General features: G+C 41.3%; 1 protein-coding gene across 4 annotated transcripts in view; it reads right to left on the bottom strand.

Annotated features, from left to right (window-relative positions):
* MAPRE2 (microtubule associated protein RP/EB family member 2) overlaps positions 1-20,944 on the bottom strand; it is a 156,835-nt gene that overhangs the window by 115,292 nt on the left and 20,599 nt on the right. For 3 of the 4 annotated variants that reach the window (XM_061598315.1, XM_061598288.1, XM_061598306.1), the window contains exon 2: positions 6,178-6,239. The gene's annotated coding sequence lies outside the window, so the exon portion shown is untranslated. Of the gene's footprint in view, positions 1-6,177; positions 6,240-7,357; positions 7,410-20,944 lie in introns of those variants that run through there. The other variant, XM_061598296.1, reaches the window with a different exon arrangement.

Genomic DNA, 20,944 nt, shown 5'->3' with positions numbered 1-20,944 from the left:
GCAATGCTGGCTGAGGCTGATGGGAGTTGTGGTCCAACAACATCTGATGGCCCACTAGTTGGGAAAGGCTGGTTTAGCACAATGCTATGATTTAATGCCCAGTTAGAAAGGGACTGTTAAAGCAGAGGTTACAGGGCCACTAAGTGCCTACATTTTCAGTATAACACTTGTACTGAGTGACAGAATCTTATGCAACAGGAGGAATACCAAGAAGCATTCTCTGAGTGGCTGCTCAAACAATTATGAGAATATTTCCCTGGAGATCTGCAAGAACCAAAGTCTGCTGATGTTTCAGAAGTGCTACAAAAATTTAAAATGTGGGCCACTTTCAGCAAACTGGGTTAAAGACTATGGAGAGGGAGGGAGCTGTTAACATTATGTTTGCATTCTAACACATTTTTTGAGGGGGGGGGACAGATTGTTACTCATCCTCAAGACCCTGAAATGGATGGGTGAGAATTCTAAAAGAAACCATAAGACAGCAGGGGGTGAATAGAACAAGGAGTTCAAAACACACTAGAAACAGCAGATCCCCTTAAAAAAACACAACCTACTCTGCAGTATACAAGAGCCCATAGAAGAAGAAAAGCTAAAGAATGTATGGCAGGTTACCAAAATCTATTGTCTGGATCATTTGACAGAAGTAAAAGAAAATCACCACATATGCCTGATCTTCAAGGTAACTAACATTTAGAGAGAGAAAATTATGCTGAAAGATGTTTGCTGAACTCATGGTCCCAACTGGAACCTATATCCTAACAGAAAGGAATCCCCAAAATCAAACATAAAGCTAAGTGAATAATATAAACTAGTGAAATTTGGTTAATTCAGGATTAATTACAATGGTCTACTGTAGTTTTATGTTGAATGAATCAGACTTCTTTTTAGAAGGACGATTTATGATTAGCCAGTTAGTATAACTCCCAGGGGATAATTTCCGGTAATAGATCAGTGGAAAAAAAAGTTTTATAAATATCATTTTTAAACAGGTCCTTAAAAGGACATTTATGATTACTAAAGTAAACAAGCAGTCTGGAGCCATAAACAAACATTCCATTTAAGTTACTTTTTCCACTGATTGAGAAATGTTATCAAAGCATCTACCCATGTTTAACCAAAAAATACCATAAAATAATAATTTTGTAATTAAGAATATCAGGCTGATCATGGCACTCTGCAAATATTCTTGGGGGAAATGTTGACAGAAATTCCACAATGCACTCATTATTTATTTATACCATTTTTCTACTGAGCAGCTTACATATAAGGAACAAGCATACAGCATTAGAAGCCACAGAATCAAAAAACAATCATGAAAAGCAGTAATTGAAATCACAGAACACAGCAGCAGAATTGGATATTAAAAAGTCCATCTGAATAAAAATGTTTTGAATTTCTGCATGAAGGATAACAGGGAGGAGCCAGGTGAATCTCCACAGTAGGAGTGGGGAATCTTATCTCAGCTTGAGGGCCGCATTTCCTTGTGGACAATCTTTCAGGGTCCATGTTTAAGTGATGGGTTCAGGCAAAGGCAGAAGTGGGTAGAGCAACAGACTGACTCTTTCTTTTATACAATAGGTTTACACTCCAGTACATGAAGTCAGAAGTTTCTATATACAAACACACCTCTACATCCAGACAAGCAAGAAACATGATCACAGCTGACAGACCCATTCCAGCCAGGCAAATGCACTAGAGGACAGGGCAGAGCTGTGCCAGTGAAGAATATGGCCTGGGGAGGGTCCCAAGGGCTGGACAGAGAGGCCTGGAGGGCAGTATTTAGTCATTTGGCCCCACCCTTGCTCGACAGCAAGGTGTGACCACCATTAAGGTTCCAACTCTTGCGTTCACTTGTTTTAAGTGCTTCCAATGATGTCACAAAGAGTCAGACCACCAAGGTTGAATGATGCAGATCTTTAATTATTTAAGCTATTATTTTACTGCTTAATCACCAGCGTTTTACAGGCTAGTACTTCAAATAAAGCCCAGAAACAAACAGGAAACCAATGGAACAAGGGGAAAAAAACACAGCATTGTACTCCAATATCTAGGTGTTGGGCTGTCCCTCCCATGAGGCAAAGTGAGCTTCATGGCTCAGGCAGTAGATCAGGGCCAGACTGCATGGGAAGGTGGTGGAGTGGGAGTGCACCAGCACTTGCCTCCTGCCACCATGAAGTGCTCCTGCCTGTCCACAGCCTAAGGCAAAAAAAGCCAAATGTACCTAGCAGACCTAGCTAGCCTTTTCTTCTGAAGTGCAAAGGCAGTTGCATCTGCCGGGCACTCTATAGCCAGCATCCCCAGGTAGACTGGCTTTCTTTCTCTTGCAGCGAAGCATGGGCCATATAAGCCCTTTACTGCCCAATTCAAAAGAAAGAGCCAGCTCCTGCAACCACCCTTTTGCCATTGCTTCTTCTTTTTCTTCCACCCTCTCCTTGCTCCAGCTTCAGGAGTGGTGGCCCCCTGCATCTTCTAACCCCCTTGGAGAAAGAGAGCTGAGCTGTGATCTATCACTATTACAGTGGCTGCACCATGAGGAGCAAAAGAGTGAATACTTTGAACTCATGTACTGCACTGGTGATGCTGTTCCTTTCACTCCTACTCCTGCTGCTGCTGCCCTGCTATAATCACCGCTTCTTTTGCAGCCAGTAGCAACAGGCCCCTAGGGCAGAGAGGTTAGCCAGTCTGAGAGGGGGGGCAAAGCAAGAGTCCTTACAGAAATCTGCTCTTTTTATGTTTTGTTTTTAATATGCTGCCAAACCTCCCTGTGTCTGTGTAGGAGTGGTATTGCTATTGTTTTGTTGTTGTTGAGTGTTATGTTTTTATAGTGTGTTTTATTTGTTTTGTTTTAACAATGTGTAAGTCGCTTGGGGGCCTTCGGGTATCAAGTGATGACGATGATGATAATGATAATGATAGATAATGATAAAACCAATAGAGTTGCTACAAGCTACTGAGACTGAATCTGTCCAAATTTTGACAAAAATGTGTCTAGAAATATGGAAAACTAAACAATGGCCCACGGACTGGAAGCATTCAATATACATCCCAATTCCAAAGAAAGGGGATCTCTATGTATGGATGTAAACATTGGACAGTGAAAAGGGCGGATAAGAGAAAAATCAACTCATTTGAAATGTGGTGCTGGAGAAGAGCTTTGCGCATACCATGGACTGCGAAAAAGACAAATAATTGGGTGTTAAAACAAATTAAACCAGAACTGTCACTAGAAGCTAAAATGATGAAACTGTGGTTATCATACTTCGGACACATCATGAGAAGACATGATTCACTAGAAAAGACAATAATGCTGGGAAAAACAGAAGGGAGTCGAAAAAAAGGAAGGCCAAACAAGAGATGGATTGATTCCATAAAGGAAGCCACAGACCTGAACTTACAAGATCTGAACAGGGTGGTTCATGACAGATGCTCTTGGAGGTCACTGATTCACAGGGTCGCCATAAGTCGTGATCGACTTGAAGGCACATAACAACAACAACAACAAATGATGATGATGATGATGATAGTGCATGGGGAAACTTATCCTCACTCTCCTGTGGTGCCTTGTGCAGCAGCTACCGTGTCCATGAGGCTAAGTTCCCACACCATGGAAGCTGCTTCTGAGCGGACAGGGCCAGATGAGTTTCTGGAGGTGGTGACTGTAGAAGGGCTCATCACAGAGCATCCAGAACCTTCAGCCACTGAAGGGATGGGTGAGTGCAGAGGAAGTGGAGGTGATAGCAGTCCCAGCAGGCTCCCACAGCAACAAAGATAGGTGATGGGAGGAGTGCCAGGCCCAGGACTGGTGGGTGATGGGCCCCTGTGAGTTCCTGGGTCCTCAGGCCAGTGCCTGACCTGGCCACCCACTGTTGCTGGGCCTGTGCCTCTTGAAGACATTTTTATGCAGACAAGTCGATGCAGTTGTGTAAAGTGCCTAGCTACTCAAGAAAACATTACTGATTATTCTGTACTGTTTTTAATGGCTTTTATGTTTTTATTTTGTTGTGCACTGCCCTGATATTTTATGAGAGGGCAGTGTACATATACTTTTATAAATATCAATAAATATAGTATAGTATAGTATAGTATAGTATAGTATAGTATAGTATAGTATAGTATAGTATAGTATAGTATAGTATAGTATAGTATAGTATAGTATAGTATAGTATAGTATAGTATAGTATAGTATAGTATAAAATTATAAAATATTTCAGGCTGAAGGAGTGCAGGCTAGTTTAACCTTCTCAACTGTGCTAAGAATAAACATAGTTGCATATGAAAACATATATGTGCAAATAACTAATTGATTTTACAAGCCCCAAACAAGAACTAGGTAAAAACTTCTCTAGCAAAACCTGCTACTTCTACAATAACTCAATGAAGCCTTGTACTGAAGAGCTACATTGCAACTTACTATGCTATGAAGGATACTGTAATATATGATGGAATCATTTTGGGAGGAAATATTACATAGCAGACAGAATTCCATGGGAAATTCTTTAGGAAACCATCTGTTGATCTAAGGAAGAGACCACTGCCGGAAGCATATGGCTTCCAAGATCAGTTTTTATTAGATATGGCACTGTTCTAAGTGGGCTTGTGTAGTCCCCCAGTGGTATTTAACCTCTTCTACTTGTAAGCTGTGACATTGCCAGCTTTGCTATCCTAGTGTAGCTAGGTTGTCAGAATTTAAGAGCACCAGCAAATAGCAGCTACTAGCAAGATCTCTAAGCCAAACCATGTCTTGGCACAAATGAACAAATGTGCAGGCTTCCAGCTTGAAGATCATGCCTCTTTTGCTTCTCCTGACATGCTGCTGCCTGCTTTTGTGAGCTGAGCCATGGTTTGGCTTAGCGTTATGTCTTAACCTGGGCTAATGGTTTATCTCCTCCAGACCAATCATGAACAGTAAGCTGTAGAACAAATCTTGACTACAACTCATGGTTTGTCTGGAGCAAAATAAACCACGAACCCAGGTTTGGCTGCAACACTAAGCCAAACCATGGTTAAGCTCACAGCAGCATGGCAGCAGCAGAACTGGAGAAGGATCAAAATCAACCTCAATCTTCTCACTCAGATTTCGTGTTTGCTTGTTCAATCTAAGTCATGGTTTGGCTTAGCATTAAGTGTGATTTTGATCTGGGGTGGGGCAGAGGATAGATATTTCTTCAACCATCTGGCTTGGATTAAATATCAGCTTTTTCTCTAATCCATCTCCAAACACTAGATCTCTGCAGCCTCTGAGATCATAGTGGAGATGAAAGGTAGAGCAGAGTATCACAAGCACACCAATGACACTGCAGCTTAAACCTCCAGATGACTTTTCCTGTCAGTTTCATGTAGATGTTTAAGAACCTGGGAGGCAATATTGATCTTGCAGAATCCCTTTGGCCAAGGGATAGAGCAAAATACCCCAGTACCATCTTCTGGAAGCATGCAAAACAATACCTCCTAAGTCAGGTGATCCAGAAAGATATCATGGTTGATGTTACTGAAACTGCTGAGAGGTCAAAAAAAAGGCAGCATTTCTCCCATCCATTATCCTGCTCAAGTCATCTGCCAGGATAAATCAAGAGTGTTTACATCCCAGAAACCAGACTGGAAAGGATGCTTCCTCCAAGAACCTAGCACTGAGAGACCACCTAGTAAGACAGAACATATGTATCCACATCCATACTGAAACTAAAGTGTATACTACAGATTTCCCTTGCATTTAAAGCCCAGGACACATAAAAGGGCATTAATTTTAAATGCATTATTAGAATGGTGCATTCTGCAAGAACATCTTATTTCATGCTTCAGTTTTTGAAAGGCTTTCTACACATTGCCACCTTGTGGATATATCACCTAATTGTATTATTATTCTCTAGTCTTCGCATTACTTTCTGCATTTCATATAGCTTGCTGCATATATTGGGTTAGTTATAATGGATTAGTTAGTTAAGCCAGATAATTAATATGAATGCTATTGGAATTATATTAGTTTATTTGCAATTACAAATTTGGTATAGCATGGAACTACTTCATTGTTTAGATATATTGATTGCAATTTTTATATTTTTGTATTGTTTCGCACTTCTTGTCAGCCATTTCAGGCTTCCTGTAGGAAGAAAAAGCAGGTCACAAATACGAAATTCAGTTAATATCTATCTTAGCAATGAACAAAAATACAGAACTTACTTTGTGCATTCATGCACCTTCTCCAGTTACAGGAATGAACTATTTCTTGCAGCAATTTCGTTCTGGAAAAGAAAATTTAGCAATGTTTAGCTCAATAAGAAAACCAGAAGGAGCAACACAGTAGTACATTGTTTCACAGAGGTACATAATCACGAAGCTATACAAAAAAAAGAGAAACCCTTTATTACAATACCCTAATTCAGTAAAGTTTAACTATCAGACATACAGCTGACTGCCAACAAAATGCCTCTCCTATATTGTGATGTCTACTTGACTGAAATCTGAAAAAAGAAATAACAGGAAATTTCATATATAATTATTTCTCCATTCTAATGAGCAGGGCCCACCAAGCCCTGGGGATTCAACATGGTGCAATCCTTACACAGTTGTGTATATAAATAATTAAAGAGTAAATACCCATAGGACGCATTAGGATAGCTGTCTAAATGTTGCATCATGCAGTACAAAACTGCTTTTCTCCCAGATTAAAAAAACACAGATGTCTCATAGATGTTAGAATCCAAGCCATAAACAAAAAGTGTTTTAAATATCTTCTCCAGAATAAAACACTGAGTTGGTATCATAAATTTGAGAAGATTGCACCTTGGGTGCAATATTACATGAATGATACATACTTACATTTGTTTAGGATTGCTAAATTGCATCAAGCTTCAAGCTTAGGTGGATGCAAATATAAAAATCAAGTCAACCAAGACATGTAGGTATATGAGGAGAGAGTGGGACTTGAACTCCTTTCCATTTTACATATAGCTCCATTAACATGGGTCTATATGACTAGGCCCCACACATAGAAACCTTCCTCCCATTCCTTTTTCACATTGGAGAGGTAGAATTGCCAATGTGTCAGCAGGGAGGGGGGCAGACTGGTTGGGTTGTTGTTTCTGGCCAATTTCCAAAAGAAAAGAGAGAGAGAGAGAGAAACAGAGAGAGAGAGAGAGAAGGAGGCAACCATGGTTTTTATTCTGTCATCTCCCCTTTAGCTGCACATCTTGGGCAAACATACATTTTTTCTGCTATGATCCTCTAGAATAAAGCATGACTCAGACCCAGGCCCACTCTGGAGTCAGCCTCCTACCGAAGGATGTCTCAGTTCACACTAAAAGGATATGCATGTGGTGAGAACAGCTATGCAAGTCCAAGGTTAATGCAATCTACATACCGGAGTTGTACCAGCTCAAAGAAGCAGGTAGCTGCAAAGTAATTCTGCAGTCCTAAAGATGAAGATATGAATTTGGCTTTGAGAGAATTGTCGATGGTCAAGACTTAAACAAGTATACTGATATTTTAATGATTGAGATTAATCAAATGAAGTGCAGGGAATATGACAGACATTTCTATAAATTAGAAGTCTATAACTTGCAACTTACCAAATCAAGAGGACTCTGTGAGCCAAATTTAACCCCACTGTCTAGAAATAGAATCTTCATAGTCCAGCCCACAAACTGGTTAAGGAACAGTTCTTAGTTGTAAACCCAGTGCCATTTAAACCAGGCTACTCTAGTTTATTGGAGTGCAGGAAGACCAGCACTAGCAGCTGGAACTTCTGGGAGGCTGGGGAAGAAGACTCGCCATCATTGCCCTACCAACACTTTCCTGCTGTTGCCCCAGCCTCCTTTTGGAGGAGAGATGAGGAAGCCATCTGAATAATCTAGAGTGATGAAGAAGACCTGCTGAACTGAATTGTATTTATTTATTTATTGTCACTTCACTTTCATTTTGTTCTTTACTTACGTATTGGCTCTATAAATTATTTTATTGCGATATTGAATTTATTCTATGTTTGTTGAATTGTTGATTTTGTCCAACTTGAATTCACTGAAATGCTTTGTAAATTGCTCCCTTTTGCACACAAAAATATTTTGTATTTTGATAGTAAAGGGATGTTTGCTGTAAGGTACTTTGGGCACAGTTCACTCTGACAAGGTGGCATATAAATAAACCAGACTTCAGTATAAATATTGCTGATGTCCTTCACAGAATTTTCACGTACAAGCCCTGCTGAAATCAAGAGGACTTCTGCCTACATTACTTAAAATATTGGTCCAAAACCAAACTATTATGTCAACTATCATGTTGACTCTGGCTTGTTGATTAGACAACAAATATGTTTACCTATACAGATAAGATACCCTAAGTGAAAGTCTGAATGCAAAGAAATGAGATCCCTTGTGTTTAGAGTGTTAGACTATGACCTGGGAGACCAGGGTTCAAATCCCCAATCAGCCATGAAGCTCACTGGGTGACCGTAGGGGATCAGCCAATCTACTGTGTAAGAGTGTCATGTGGCCTGCAGGGTATGGGTCAGTGGTGGCTGGCACCCATTGAGACTGGTAGGATGAAAGAAAGGCCAACAGTAGGAGAAGCCAGAGCCAACGACAGACAGAGCCAACTAATTCCAGTTCTCAGGGCTGGCACCAGGCACGACTGGGCCCTTGGGCTCTCCAACACCCTTCCCAATGCACGTGGCACAGGCCTAAATAGGCCTGCCCGCTCCACTACCTCCAGCATTGCTGTGCCAGCATGCTCTGCACACATGCCTACCATCACCCAAGATGGTGGCAGGGGCATCAACTCCTTAGTGGCACAGGCATCCCTATCTTGGGTGATGGTAGACATGTGCATGCAGCATGCTGATGTGGCACAGTGGGAGGTAGGTGTAATGAGTGGGCCTATTTAAGCCAGTGCCACCTGCATGGGAGGTGTTGCCAAAGAGGGTGGAGCTCCCACTCTGCAATATGTGGCAGTGTTGGGTCACTGAGTGTGATTTTCCCCATGTCCTGATGCTGGCATGGATAGCAGAGCACGAGCTCCACCCTCCTGGCCTAAGAAAGGGTCTTCTGGGCCACAGGGGCCCTCAGCCAGTGCCCAACCTGGCTACCCACAAGTGCTGCACTGGCTAGTTCTGTCCTCCTCCTACCCACTGCATTCAACAAGGGAAACATTATCAGGCAGTGAGACCCCCAGGACTAATTATAAGTAAGAATGCAGGCAGGCAGGGTCTGGCTGAGAGCAGACTGAAACTGTTGAGGCAGTGCCCCCTTTACCCTAATAGACCAGACTCCACCAAATAAGCGTGCCTGGCAAGCCTTGTGCAGCAGCAGTAACTTCTCCCTTTTGTTCTCCTGGTAATATCTGTACACACACAACAGCACTATTTGTGTGCAAACTCTGTAGCATCCAGTCTTGTACCACTGTATGCAAGCTATTTAGGGTTTTTAAATACTTTGCTTTTTTACAGTCCTTTTCTAGTTACTGTAGCTAGCCAAATACTTGGTCCTCCTGCGTCCTCGAAGCAGCTTGCCTCTCAAGAAGCTGAGATCTTTTAGATTCACAGTGAAGCAATACTTTCTCCTCTTGAATGGCAACATTTGAAAACTCATCAAGTGAAGTGCAATTACCCTTCATCCGTTTTCAAGTGCTTAACAGCTACCATTTGCTTCAACACATCATTTGATTTTTTCTGAGTGTAAGCTGTCATTTCCCCTGAAAGTCTTACTCCAAGCTCCAAGACCTTGCCACATTCTCTTTCCAACACTTTTATGCACATGACATAAAGGTGTAAATTTAAACTTCCCAGTTACATGGAGTGCTAAGCTGAGAAATTTTAATATTTAATATTAATAAAATCTACATAATAGGAAGCTGCCTTAGGAAGCAGAATCTGATGATTGGTCCATCTCACTCAGCATTGTCTATCTACACCAAGGGTAGCCAACGTGGTGCCAAGCAGGTATTGCTGGGATTACAACTACTACCAGTCTGAGCCAGCTTAGCCAATGGTCAGGAACAATAGGAGCTGTAATCCAACAACACCTGAAGGGCACCACATTGGGTGCCCCAGATGGCCACTGACTAGCAGAAGCTCTCCTGGGTTTCAGTCTTTCCCAGGCCTTCCTGGAGATACCAGGAATGCTTGGACCTTTGGCATACAAGGCATGTGCTTTACCACTGAATAGAGGTATTTCCTGTTGGCCCCAATTTACTAATCTAAGAGAGTTCTACTAGCTCCCAGAATTGCACCTCTAGACTTGGTTTTATACTTGCTACAGTGAAAATTGGTGTATATGTTTCATAATGCCTGCCCTCTAACAATGTCTGCATAGCTTAAAATTCTCCTATACCACTGTGTAGTGATAAAATCTAATCAGTCAGGATATACATCAAATGCATATTCACCTACATATTAATATGCACATTTTTATATGAATAAGCCACCATTAATTAACTTTTTTTGCATGGTGATATGGGTATGATACATGGCATCCATGCTCATGCCATATATATTGTACTCTTTAAAATAAATTTGGAATTCTGTTTGAAGGTAATCCAAATTCTGTCCGATGAGCTGCTCTTCAAATTGACATAAGCAAATTCCTACTTTCCACCACCAAAGCATCAGTTGTATGCAAGCAATCCACTATCGTGCCTCTTGCAGCCTTACTTCCTGAGTTATTCCTTCAGCATTATCCATGAGCTCAAAGTCCATTTACAGCAGGGGTGGGACTCTGGCAGCTAAATGTGGCCCTCCAGGCCTCTTTATTTAACTCTTGGGACTCTCTTCAGGCCACATCCCTCACTGCCCCTGCTTCATACCTTCCTTGAGTGTTTTTGGATGAGGAGAAAGGGATACCTGTCGGTGGGCTTGGTGAGTGATGGAACCCTTCTGTCACATTTCTAATCCGTCCTCCTGATAGATAGCATACCTGGCGAGTCCATGGATCTTCTTGGCATACTTGGGTTTCAATCCCACGCAGTAGGGAATCTCCCACTATTAGGACTCTTCTCTTGTTGTGGGGCATGGTTTCATTGCCCCTGCTTGATTGAGCTTCAGCCTCTTGCTCATTGTCACATGGGGTCTCCTGTAATTCTTCCACCACAGGCTGTCCTCCAGTCTCATCCTCGAGTGGTTGAAAGTGGTTCCATAGCTCCACTGGTAAAGGGTGTCTTCTAGCTCTTCTGCTCCTAACTGTCACCCTTTCCCACGAAGTTTCCTCCACTTCGTTGTTCCTCTCCAAAGCAGCCTCCTCTTCTGCTACCACATGCTGTTGTTCTTCCACCTCCACTTCTCTTTGCTGCTGTTCCAGCATTCTGTCCAAGAACTCTTCATCTTCTCTTATAGTCCTCAGTGTGGCAACCTGACTTTCCAGGCCTCTCACTTTTTCTTCCAACAGTGCCATGAGCTTGCACTTGTTGCATGTATACGCCATGTTCTCAGGCAAGAAAACAAACATGGCACACACCTTGCAGGTCACAACCACTGGAGTATCCTTCCCATTCATACTCTGTTCTATCTTTTGTTTCTTTCTAATTACTTGTTTTGGAGTGGCCTGTGCTTTGTCCTGTCCTACTTCAGGGTTAACTTGAGAGTCCCACTGGTATATGGTGCACTGTACAAGGAGAATTAGTACTTTTTTTTTTTTTAGGGACCTCCCCCTTGACCTCCCCTGTCAAACTCCTTTGTCAAACTCCTTTGTCAAACTCCTTTGTCAAACTCCTTTGTCAAACTCCTTTGTCAAACTCCTTTGTCAAACTCCTTTGTCAAACTCCTTTGTCAAACTCCTTTGTCAAACTCCTTTGTCAAACTCCTTTGTCAAACTCCTTTGTCAAACTCCTGTTTGCTCTTCCTGTTTGCTCACTCTCTGAAAGCTGGGTTGCTTATATCTCCTCACCTGTGGACCAACTGAGACAGCTCCCTCTGCTCTGCTCATTTAGGAGTCAGGAAACAGAATGAAAGTCCCAGCACACACAGCTGCTGCTTGTTGCCCTCAGCAGCTCTCAGGCCATGCCCTTAAGCCAATAGGTATCAGGCCACACCCCTTCCAATCAAGCTACTATGGAGCCCTTCAGAGCACATGGCTTAGAGCACACGGCTTCATTGCACACAGCGTCACAGCCCTTTTGGTCTTTTTCCTTCCGTCGCTACAGCTCCTTTGTCAAACTCCTGTTTGCTCTCTGTTCGCTCGCTCTCTGAAAGCTGGCTTGCTTACATCTCCTCACCTGTGGACCAACTGAGACAGCTCCCTCTGCTCTGCTCAGTTAGGAGTCAGGAAACAGAAACAGAAATCATTACAGGAGTTTGGGACAGACATCTAGGACCCTACTCAGCAGAATGAGCAGGAGGGCCTCCCAAAGCCAGCAGGGCTGGCTTACCACTTTTTCAAGAGAGTGAAGTAATATGACCATCTAATGAGAGGGGCCCTGGAAGACCATTAAGTCCAGAATCTAAAATTATCAAACTGTACCACTGAACTTGATTTAGAAAGAAAGAATGAACAATATATGAGAATCTCAGGATGCTGAATGGTGCTCCTAATGTCAGTTTTCTGCACTTGTGGAATAATTGGTTCTATACAGTGGTGCTCATGGCCCACATCTATGGGGAAAAACAAAAATGGAGATTCCTTAAAAAAACTAATGCAGAGATAACTGGAAAGTTGCACAGAAAATTGAGTCACAAAATATATTAGACATTCCAATGAATCTTGTGCTATATAGCCCTAATCATGAGAAGAGAGAGAAAAGAATATTTATAAAGGTTAGATGGAACAATCACAGTCATCTCAAATAAGTATCTTATGTTCCATTCTTTTCTCTTCTATAATTATTATTTGCCCCAATCTATGGAGCCATTTCTTACATTATAGGAGCCACATGGTTGCCACTCCCTTCTTACTCCACCCCACGCTCCTTTAGCATGTAGGACCAACATGGGAGGGAAAGACATGATTGTATGGAAAAAATGATGCTGGCAACAGAGACTGCAAAAGGGTGGAGGATCAGAATGGCCCATGCCATGAGATCTTTCCATGTGGTTTCTGTGTGGAATTGAGCCACCACAGAGCAGCAATCATGATGATCTTGTAACATAAGAACAATCCCTAGTTAGAGAGAGAGAGAGAGAGAGAGAGAGAGAGAGAGAGTTCAATGAAAGCTACATTGGGAATTTCCTATAGTAAGATATAAGTTGGACCTGCAACAATGTGTATGCCAGTGGAGGTCGGTGGCTCCAATGTTAATGGGGCAGTGAATCTGCTCTGGGTTTTAGTCTAAACTTTCAAGGAGCTATTCAAGGTGTTCAGCATCTTGGACAGTTACTTGACACTACAGACCAAAACCCAGAGAGGATTCACTGCCTCAATGACATCAGAGCCATCAGTATCCATTGCTGTATGCTTGTCAGTTGCCAAGAGTATTCCTGTCAGTTGCTCCAAACAGTCTAGAAAAGGAACTTTGTGGTACTGCTCAGGGTTTGTTTGATTGTGTGTGTAGTTTCAGAAGAAGGGGGAAAGGATCCCTTTGCTCTCTTTCCAAGGCCTTTCCCTGCTGTACTATAAAGCACTAGGGAGCTGTCAAAGTTGAGTATTTTTACATCTATATAACAAGGGTTGGCAGAAACACTATTCTAAAGATAAGAGAGGCATGTCACTCCCAACCCTAAACCCAGGATACGTACTATAAATTGTCAGAGGTTTAAACACATTCATTTCTTCTCTTCCTTTGACTCCATTTTCCTTTCTAATTTTTTTTTCAACTGCAACACAAATATGTCTCAAACTGCTCTCAATCATGGACTCACACAACTCCCTTCACGAGGTACATGCATGAAAAGAGCTCTATGCACAGAAGTGGGGGCACACAATTGGCCCTGTCCTCAACACCACACAGTTCACTAGACCCACAAAGTTCATGCATTTAGCATGGTCACATGACCAGGAAAGGCTATGTACATAGATCTCTGTTCACATAGGCTTGTAATCTGGAACCTCAACAGTGTAGATTATGTAGGACTCTACTTGTATAGGCTTCCCCTATTCAGACATCCATATGTAACACATAGATCATGTTAGAATATATGTGGTTCAACTCCAACTTCTGGGTTGAGGCTGCATGGGGTTAAAAGGGGTAGCTAGAGAGGAGGCCTCTTGGTTGCTAGGCTATACCTGTCCTTTGATCTCCTGCTGTCCCTTCCTGCTAGACTGATAGGCAAAGGATGTTGATCACAGTTCCTTCCCTCCTTCTTACTTCTTTCTCTCGTGAGGGAGAGAAGACATATTCCTTTGTCTCTCCCTCTCCTCCAAGCATGAGGGCAAGCACTGGGCTCAGTGTTTGCAGCTCCAATTTAGCTAGTTAGCCAGATATAGGACACTTTCCTATCAAGTATGTACTTCCAGAATAAAGTAGTTATTTCTTATTTTAAAGCTTAAACTCTCTGTCTGACTAATTTGCAGGGAAGGTATAATCTTCAGCAAGGATTCAAACACACACACACAAACTCGCTCAGAACTCTCCATTCCCAGCATCACGACTCTCCGACAGATCAGAGGTGGGAAACCTTTTTCAGCCCAAGGGTTGCATTCCCTCTGGGCAATCCTTTGGTGGCCACATGCCAGTGGTGGGCAGAGCAATGAATGTAGATTTTACCTTTGTACAGTAGGATAATTTCTAAACACTCCCTTCTCTATCCTCCATCCAGGCAAGCAAGAGACTATCAGAGTTCAAGGACACATTCCAGATACGCAAAAACACTCAAAGGAGAGTGTGAAGCAGGGCCAGTGAGAGGGTACCCTCTGGGCAAATGTAGGCCTCCAGGCCTCTCTCTCTGGCTCTTGAGACTGACATGCCCCACCCTGACATAGATTCAGAGGAGGGGGAGAGACCAAGGGAAAGCTGCCTTTGTGTGAATAACACATGAAAGGGGCTATAGTCTGCTTGACTTCTGGTTTCTTTGGATCCTTCCCCTCCCCCCTCTGTAAACTCAGTTGTCATCAACATTGCATAAGCTGCTGTGAGGCAGTTTGTTTACTGTAATTCTCTTAATTCACAAACCTATATACTTTTGCATAGCTAGGATGTCCCCTCGAGTGTATATAGACCACTAACTTATTTTTGGGTGTTCCCATTTCACTTTCACACTGATAATGAACACAGGTGGCTGGGGGCCTATCAGAGGGAATGATAAAACCCACAAAGACATTCCAAGCCAGCCTGCACAGGTAAATAAGGGCTTACAGCTCTGTTAATGTCACATCAAAGGCATGAATACTGCTATATTATTACTCCAGTGCTAGCAGACAAATAATGACTTGTGCAAACATAAAGACTACAACACTAATGGCCTGCTTTGGGCAGCAATCCTAAGTACACATTATAAAATCAGTCCCATGGAACTCAACAGGACTGAATTCCAAGCACTTGTTTAAGATTGGATTGTTAGTGTTAGAGCTTAACAGTCATCAGATTAAATGCCCAACAGACACACAAAGCAACAGAGAAAGGAGAAACATTTCACTGTAGAAAGTGTTAGATGATTTTAGTGCCATTTACTTCTTTGCAATAAATGCACTTTAATGCCCTGACAAACATTATGTCCTCTAGTTTTCAGGGCCAAGGATACCACTTTTCATTATCAATGAGTGTAAAAAAGATTCAGCTGAATCTCAGTTGAGCCCTCTCATGTTCAACTGATTTCATACAGAGTTACGAGCTTGGAGCACCTTACATTACATAACAAGATCTATAGAATTTACTGATGGACACAAGCAGAACTGTGAAAGTTCTCCATCATGCTATCTACAAACGTCTTCAAAGCTTTCATGGGTAAGTGATCATATTAATATGAATACAGAGTCATCAATCTCTCATTGGTTACTATTCAACTATGGACAATGCAGCAAGCATAATAATTTACCCAAAGTTCTCAATGTTATGCAAGGCAGCCTTTTGCAATTCTAGTAGGTCTATGCAAAGCTTTCCAAAGTACTTCCAGATTTGAATACCAAGTGAAATAGTTTAATGCGCATCAGAACTAGCTGTGCATCTTGTTGGAGAGTCGTGATGCTGGGAACTGAGAGTACTGAGTGAGCTTATGTGTGTGTGTTTGAATCCTTGCTAAAGATTATACCTTCCCTGCAAATTAGTCAGACAGAGACTTTAAGCTTTAAAATAAGAAATAACTACTTTATTCTGGAAGTACATGCTTGATAGGAAAGAGTCCTGTATCTAGCTAACTAGCTAAGTTGGAGCTGCAAACACTGAGTCCAGTGCTTGCCCTCATGCTTTGGAGGAGAGGGAGAGACAAAGGAATATGTCTGCTCCCCTCTCAAGAGAAAAAAGAAGTAAGAAGGAGGGAAGGAACTGTGATCAACATCCTTTGCATATCAGTCTAGCAGGAAGGAAGAAACAGCAGGAGATCAAAGGACAGGTATAGCCTAGCAACCAAGAGGTCTCCTCTCTAGCTACCCTTTTTGACCCCATACAGCCTCAACCCAGAAGTTGGAGTTGAACCACATATATTCCAACACATCTCACAGCCAAATTGGATACAACATCAGGGATGCATTTGATATATAATTGATACTGACACTTTGCCACAATAGTGGCAAATTGCTATATAAAATTACATAACACCTTTAAAACTATCTTTACTATTCCAAGATACCTAAAAACGTTAAAGGAACTTCAGTTTCTGTACTGTGAAGTAGAAAAGATAATTGAAAAACACAGACTAACACTTTTTCAGGACCTAGCCACACTTAGGGCCAGCATGAAAAAGGTTTTTTTACTTTTTATAAAACACTGCCAAGAAATTGCAATTATTAACAGAGCCCTAACACTGAGACTCCAAACATAATCGGTGGGAAGAATAGGAGGATAGAATGAATTTCCTATTGTAAGATGTATGGGAGAGTAGAATGAATCAACAGTTTCTATTTTAAGACACATGCTACCCTCAACATTGAACCTATCCAGATTTAGACAATTTGGTCATAGCCAACATCAAGCATCATTTTACAGATGGGAAGTCTGGAATCTTACTCATTGGTTTTAAGAACTAACATGCGGCTTAGTTACAGGGGATAGAAGCCTACTGGAGCAAGAAATCCATTGTTTAAAAAGTATTCCTTTGCCAAAAAGGAGGAAGTTATTACTACAAAACTCAGGGTATCTGCTAGTGCCAGGGAGGTGTTCTATGCAGAAATGCAGTAAGGAATTGTATTTTGTAATATTGTTCAACAGATGATCAACAATGCCAAGTACAAAGGAGAGGTTGCTTTCTAATAGGTTGGTTGGAAGGGAAATGGATTTACAGCTCCATCCAACTCAGTGCAATTTATTTCACAGAAAAGCAGTGCCAGAAACCCCTAGCTCTTTTCAAGAAGAAAAAAACAATCTGTGCCCTCATTCAGGCAGATATTTCTGACTGCCAAGAAATCATCACAGCTTCAGATCCTATGACTTGGCGACCTTAGCACAGTATTCTTCTGTCTTTTCCATGACATTTGCCAATAAATGTCTATAGCAAGCTCAGCATAAAACAGCCTCTGCAAAACACATGCATCAAACTGTAAAATGCAGGCTTATAAGAATTTTCTAATGTTCCATCTATTTGACAATTACATTTTATGCAAAAAGAAAAATTAATGTATTCAGAAAACTTTACTATATAAGGAAATCTGATTTAAACACACAGACCTGCAATTAAGTATTATTCTTTCAGTCAGATATTATAAATTTTAGAGTTGCTGAAACTTTGGAATAAAAGTACCAGTAACACATGATATCTATCACAAACAGCTTACCTGTTTATCAGAATAGGACAAATGTCATGATGCTGTTTGAATGAATTTTATATCATATCCCAAACAACCTAATAGACATAAGCAAGTTGCAATAGTGCTTATTATTAACATTGTTGCTGTTTTGAAAAGCAGTGATTCTCAACCGGTGTGCCTCCAGATGTTGTTGGACCACAATTCCCATCTTTCCTGACCATTGGCAATGCTGGCTGAGGCTGATGGGAGTTGTGGTCCAACAACATCTGGAGGCACACCGGTTTAGAAACACTGAGCTAGAGCCTGAGAATTCTAATGTACAGCAGGTACTGCAAAGGTACAACCAAAAAACCAAAACAAAACCTGACTCTAGATTGAGACAAGTATATTTCAGGCATATTGGTGGCGTGGAGTGCCAATCAGGTTTTGTATATTGGTAAGAGGCAAGGAGAGTTGTTGTTGTTATGTGCCTCCAAGTCGACTATGACTTATGGCAACCCTATGAATCAGCGACCTCCAAGAGCATCTGTCATGAACCACCCTGTTCAGATCTTGTAGGTTCAGGTCTGTGGCTTCCTTTATGGAATCAATCCATCTCTTGTTTGGCCTTCCTATTTTTCTACTCCCTTCTGTTTTTCCCAGCATTATTGTCTTTTCTAGTGAATCATGTCTTCTCATGATGTGTCTGAAGCATGATAACCTCAGTTTCATCATTTTAGCTTCCAGTGATAGTTCTGGTTTAATTTGATCTAACACCCAGTTGGTCTTTTTCGCAGTCCATGGTATCCACAAAGCTCTCCTCCAACACCACATTTCAAATGAGTTTATTTTTCTCTTATCTTCTTTTTTCACTGTCCAACTTTCACATCCGTACATAGAGATCGGAAATACCATGGTCTGAATGATTCTGACTTTAGTGTTCAGTGATACATCTTTGCATTTGAGGACCTTTTCTAGTTCTTTCATAGCTGCCCTCCCCAGTCCTAGCCTTCTTCTGATTTCTTGACTATTGTCTCCATTTTGGTTAATGACTGTGCCAAGGTATTGATAATCCTTGACAAGTTCAATGTCCTCATTGTAAACTATAAAGTTACATAAATCTTCTGTTGTCATTACTTTAGTCTTTTTGACGTTCAGCTGTAGTCTTGCTTTTGTGCTTTCCTCTTTAACTTTCATCAGCATTCATTTCAAATCATTACTGGTTTCTGCTAGTAGTATGGTATCGTCTGCATATCTTAATTATTGATATTTCTCCCTCCAATTTTCACACCTCCTTCATCTTGGTCCAATCCTGCTTTCCGTATGATATGTTCTGCATATAGATTAAATAAATAGGGTGATAAAATACACCCGTCTCACACCTTTTCTGATGGGGAACCAATCAGTTTCTCCATATTCTGTCCTTACAGCAGCCTCTTGTGCAGAGTATAGGTTGCGCATCAGGACAATCTGATGCTGTGGCACCCCCATTTCTTTTAAAGCATTCCGAGAGGGGAGTAGTCAATTTACTGCTTCTAGAATACATGTACACTCTAGATACTATAGTTATAAAAACCAAGAATTCCTGGTATATTTTTTCCCTGGACTGGAAATTTTTGGTAAAACATAAAAACACTAGATTGGATCCAGACTTACATTGCAATCCTACACATGTCTTACACAGAAGGCTGCCTATTAACTGCCAGGCTAAGTTCAAGGTTCTGGTTTGGGTGTACAAAGCCCTATACAGCTTGGGACCAGGATTCCTGAAAGATCATCTTACCTCTTATATACCCAGTTGATCACTATGCTCTGCAGGTGAGGGCCTCCTGCAGATACCATCTTATCTTATCAGAAGGTCTGTTTCACACAACAGAGGAAGTGGACCTTTAATGTAGTGCCACCTACCTTTTGGAATTCCCTCCCCTTAAATATTAGACAGGTGTAATCTTTTCAGCAGCTACTGAAGACCTTCCTCTTTCAATAAGCCTCTTAAGTAGAGAACTTATCCCAGTCTGTATCTGTGTTGGAACTGCTTTTTAAAGTTTTAAAACGTTTTTTAAAGGTTTTTGTTTAAATATATTTTAAAGTCTGTTGTTATGTTTTAGAGCGTTTTTAGTTTTTGTTTGCCACCCTTGGCTCCTACTGGGAGTAGGAGTAGGATATAAATTTAATAAATAAATAATAAACCCTACTGAGCTTGAGGGGACTTGCTCCCTTGTAAATATGCATGGGAACAAGTTCCACTGAGCTCAGTGGGGATTACTTCTGTGTATGGCATATGTATAGGATTGTAATGTAAGTAAATGTGGATAGGTAGCAGCCTAATTTAGTCACACTTAGATCCCATTGAAATCAATGTGAAAAATTAGTAATAACTAACTTAAGCCTCATTTATTTCAATGTGACCTCTGTGTGACACAGTGCAATCCTGTACATGTTTATTCAGAAGTAAGTCCCAACTCCCAGATAGAACTGCAGGTAGCACTGCAACTTTAGTCTGAATCCAACCCATTGGCTTTCACTATTTAAAAGCTGTATAAATAATTGCATGAGGCTGACAGGAGCATAATTTTTTAGAAAATAGTTCGCTTTTAATGAAAGTCCAGTGATGTCTGCACTTTCTGTTTCTCCCACATTTCTGTCATAGCTCAAGTTGGTCTATGTCTCATTAGCTGCTATTCAGAATGGGGAAGTAATTCTGACTTTTTACCAGATGTGGAAGAGTGTAATATTATAACTGAGAATAGAATACTATCTTAAAAGTCTACTGGAGGCTTTCCGGTGTGCAATCCACACACTTGGGTGCCTGGTGAAGTTCCAATATCCAGCCACTTTCTGAACATTTGTCTGATATGCTTTCACAGGATTATGTATTTCCTAACAAGAACAGCACAAGCAATAACCCACCAGCTACCACTTTAACTATTTCCTTTGTTAAAGCTTGATGACAGGACTCTCCTTCCTGAGACGAATTAGCAATTAAAGCCCTAATTCTGAAGACCCTCATTTATTAACATGAACACTTTCTCTTTTTGATATACTCTTTATAAAGATAGTTTTGAGAGTAAGAGAGAGAGGGAAAGACTGACTGACAGCCTGAAAGTGTGCTTTAGTCTGCAGTTTTTTTAACACTTACTTGGGAGTAGGCTCCATTAAACACAGAGGTATGTACTTTTGAGTAAAATGCATAGGATTGCAGTGTCACAGGAGCA

The sequence above is a fragment of the Rhineura floridana genome, chromosome 1 (assembly GCF_030035675.1).
Source record: "Rhineura floridana isolate rRhiFlo1 chromosome 1, rRhiFlo1.hap2, whole genome shotgun sequence".
Classification (NCBI taxonomy): domain Eukaryota; kingdom Metazoa; phylum Chordata; class Lepidosauria; order Squamata; family Rhineuridae; genus Rhineura; species Rhineura floridana.
The sequence above is the reverse complement of the archived record's forward strand: the minus strand, read 5'-3'. Positions and strand labels throughout refer to the sequence as shown.